Raw genomic sequence first — 4232 nt, 5'->3', positions numbered from 1 at the left:
CCAGCGAAAACATAACCTCCTTGGCGGAAGTAAAAATGCTGATTTGTTTTATCAGTAACTAGAAATCACACACATTTTTTGGTGCGTCATGACAGTGATAAAGCATATGTCTCACTTGTGACTCTTCCGGAAAATATATCAGGGCGGAGGTTAAATGTGAAGTTGATGATTCTCAAGTTAAATATAGAAAGTATTACTTAACAATGTGTTGGAGTTCCAGTATACACACATTACCACAGTAAATGGAGTAACCTTCAGAAGAAGAAGAAGAAGAAGAAGAAGAAGAAGGGTTAGTTTAAGGTCTACTTGTGGTTTGTGCTACCTTACAGCCAGAGGCCTCTCGGTCCTCAAGGGGGACCAAAACAGGAAGTGATGTAAGAGAGAATGATAAAAGTGTGGTCATTTTTTTCCCTGTTGTATCACACTGTTTTTTTCCTGCCCCCTTCATGCCACTTCCTCTCTGAACTGCCCACAGAGAGACAGATTCTTTCACACTGCTCTTACACACTGGCAGGTTGTGACAAAGGAAAATGTGGCAATCATTCTCTGAAGTCCAGAGAAACTGAAAGCACAGATCACAAATTAGTTTCATTATTCGGCGATTTTTGTAAAATTATGCTTTTCTTGGAAAAACTATTGATAATGAAAGCCACCCCTTTTTCAGAAATGTGTACGAAGCATTTCCCATATTTGTCATTGCTGGAGGCGAGCTCGGGCCTCTGCTCTGCTGCAAAAAGAGGAATTTGAAGTTTACCATTTTTTAAAGGAGCTTTGTGGTTAATTGCAAATTTTAGCCCATTAACCACAAAACCTACAGTACACAGTATATTTAGATTTAGTTCCCTTTATTCTTAACAACCTCAAGCAGCACATGAACACAAGCATTTGTCTGAACAGTCCTGCTCGTGCTTACACCTGCACCAGCGATTAAATTATTAGTAGTTAAATAAATTTGATCAGTTTGATGATGATCGAGCAATAAAAAGCAACAACCGGCAAATGTCCACGTCTGGGGCAAGAGCGAAACACCATCTTGTGCTCTGTGCTCAGGAGGAGGATCCCTTGAGCACATCTTAAGCTGCTGCCCGAAGGCCCCAGCAGATGGTCACTACCGCTGGTGCTTAAAGCAGAAGCAGAGATGGTAGCCTCAGCCATTACCACCAGCAAACATCATCGCCCAAAGACAATCATCCCCTTTGTCAAGGCTGGAGAGGAAAACATCCCACAACTAAGATCAGTATCAGACTGGCAACTGAGAGTTGATCTTGGCAAGCAGCCGTGGTTCCCAGAAGACACTGCATCAACAACCTTCCGTCCAGACATGGTCATCTTTTCTGATTCCACCAAACAGGTGATTGTGGTTGAACTCACTGTGCCCTGGGAAGAGCGCATGGATGAAGCCCAAGAGCGGAAACGTGCCAAGTACCAGGAGCTGACAAGAAGCCATCAAGCATACCATCAGTGCCTCAGAGAAAGCCACTACAGTAGGTGGCTCTGTCTGAGGAGGGAGGCCCCGTGGTCAACTGCTGCTGGGGTGCAAGCTGGGGACTGATCACCCCCGGCTGGGTTGCCTGGGTGAGGGTGTCTGATGCTTGAAAAGACCCAAAACACCCGATGACCCCATGATACATCACTGACGATGCATCTCAGCGCATCCACAGGATGTGTTCTATAAGCTAAGTTAGGAGAGCACTTTTGGGTTTTGGACTGTTGGCTGTTTCCTGAGATTTTATATAGTATGGAAGAGTATTAAGGTCAGGCATAAGGGAAGAACTGAGAGGAAGAAGATTTTTTTCTTTTGCATTAGAAGAAAAAAGTCAAAATGTGGAAAAAGTCCAACTTCCAGCAGTGCCAGGCATAAGAAAAAATAAATAAATCAGAGGATGTTTTTATTTATATTTTGAGGGTTAAAGCGAAATGATTTCACTTTTAGCCCATGGTTACGACCCCAACCTCACCCTGAAGTCAAGAGTTTTAAATAAACCCTTAAAAGAGCTGCTAATCCTTTGTTGCTGGTGGTGCTTGGGAGTGCAGATGGAGTCTCATCTTATCTTTCCCCCAGGCCGGGTCGTGACAGCAAAAACACAGTGTGATGGTAAGTATTAGGACTCAGTGGTGCCCCCAGAAAGATTTCGTAGAGCTTGCCAGATGGGGCTACTGAAAATCTTGGGGAGGCACCAAGTAGCAACCTGCAGGGCTGAAAAATAAGCCAACATGGAAGTACTGAAAACTGCAGTTCCTCTAATGGCCACTTGAGGCTGGCTCAGAAAGCGAGTCAATCCTCATAGACCCTCATGTTAAAATGCCCAACTCTACGGCTGAAATAAACATGTTTACAGCCTGGTACAAAAAACAGTTTGGTCTCTATAGCTGATTTCCCTCTTGATGGCAACAGTCCGAGGGGTGAATTTTTATTTTTTGATTTTTGATTTTTTTTAATAATCCACCTGTTTACATTTTATTCAGGCTTAAAGTTACACATAATTAAGGGCAGGCTGCTTTGAGAGACAGGCAGTCAGCTGATAGTGTCCTCAGCTTCTCAGTCAGATCCACCCCTTGCTCCTTTAAAGCTCCACCCTCTTGCCCAAATATGGTCACTTCTGGCTCCAAAAAATCAAGATAGCAATGGCCGTAATGCCAGACTTGAAGCTTTAAAGTGGGAGTCCACAAACCAATGGGTGACGTCACAGTAGCTACTTTCATTATCTTTACAGTCTATCGGTGGCACAAACTAAAAACCATACTTGAATTTCAGGATTTCTGCTGGGCTGTCGAAATATGTAGGCCAGGTGAAAACGTCAGTACTTGTAGGTTACAGTTAATATTTTACGTTCCACAACAATCATGGATCTATACATGTGAGGCAATCAGGGGCAATGGCCTCCCTTGCACCCCCTTGGAGGCACCACTGCTACATGTTTGAGGGCATTATGCCCAAAATTGTGCCTGTTCAGGAGTATAAAGCAGACAAACTTGCTAGAGTTGACTGCTCTGTGCAAACTGAAATGGTTGGGAATGGACAGATGGAAGGGTATCAATGGTTACACCTGCATATAATACAGAGCGGATACTGTTATATGATTGTAGCACAAGACACAATGACTTAATTCTATACATTTCAACTCATTTTTTCCCGCCTTGTGCCAGGCCAACTAAATGATGGATTGAAAAATTAATCAACTCAAAAAAAAGAGTTGTTCTCTGCGTTGGATTAACTGTTACAGGAAGCTTTAATGTCTCTGGGAACTGCCCTGAAGGAAGGAAATTAATTTTCAAATTAAAAAACGATACAGTTAAGTCTGCAACAATATGAAGTATAGGCTGTACAGAATATGGAGATAATGAGCAGATCATGTATAAGCCTCAGCTTGGCCTCCTGTGTTCACTCTGCTCTGTGTGTGAGATCGGCCTGTATTTGTTGTCTCTGGTTCTTTCTCACAATCCCTGCAGCTGATAGGTAATCACACCTGGGCGCTGGGCCATGACCCAACTCACCTCCTGGTGCAGACCAATTGTATTTACCATGCCTCAGTTGGAGCTGCGTACAGGTGCTCTGTCTGCGGCGGAGATTACAGACGGTGTGTTATTGTTTTCAGAGAGATAAAGTGTGACAGCCAGGCATGAGTGCGCTGCTGCCATGTCTCTGCCAATGCATGTCCTGTCCTCCAAACGAAACATACCCCCAGCCTGGAAACTTCCTCTGCTGATAACGAGGTGATAAATTCTGCTCGTGTTTTCACGTTTCACACAGTCAGGCCCAAAATATACAATTTAAGACACAAGCGTGCACACACCTTGTTGTTCTTACTGTTTCCCCTTCAGTCACCTCATGTTTTCACCCTCATCTGTAAAAGTACTTGATTTCCTCTGTTTAACAGGACTGTGTATTTCAGCTTGTAACAGAACAATGTTGGAGCAGAGCTGTTCATTGTTCCTGCAGGGAGGGCCTGGTGGAGGTGGATAAGCCAAAATAACAGCTCAGGAACATTTTGGATAGATTAAAGACAGACGGACGGAGAAAGAACAGAGATAATGTGCTGGAAAGAAAGCGCCATGAAGAACATAAAGAACAGGACAGGAGGCAGTGCACAGAGAAGAAGACTGAACCTGATAAAGAGTTTTGAAAGCACACTTGATTAGAAAATTACCTTCAGCTGGAGCAGAAGTGTGTGTGTGTGTGTGTGTGTGTGTGTGCACACAACAGGTTTCAGGTGTGAAATGAATGCCAGTGA

The sequence above is a fragment of the Epinephelus moara genome, chromosome 4 (assembly GCF_006386435.1).
Source record: "Epinephelus moara isolate mb chromosome 4, YSFRI_EMoa_1.0, whole genome shotgun sequence".
Lineage (NCBI taxonomy): Eukaryota > Metazoa > Chordata > Actinopteri > Perciformes > Serranidae > Epinephelus > Epinephelus moara.
The sequence above is the reverse complement of the archived record's forward strand: the minus strand, read 5'-3'. Positions refer to the sequence as shown.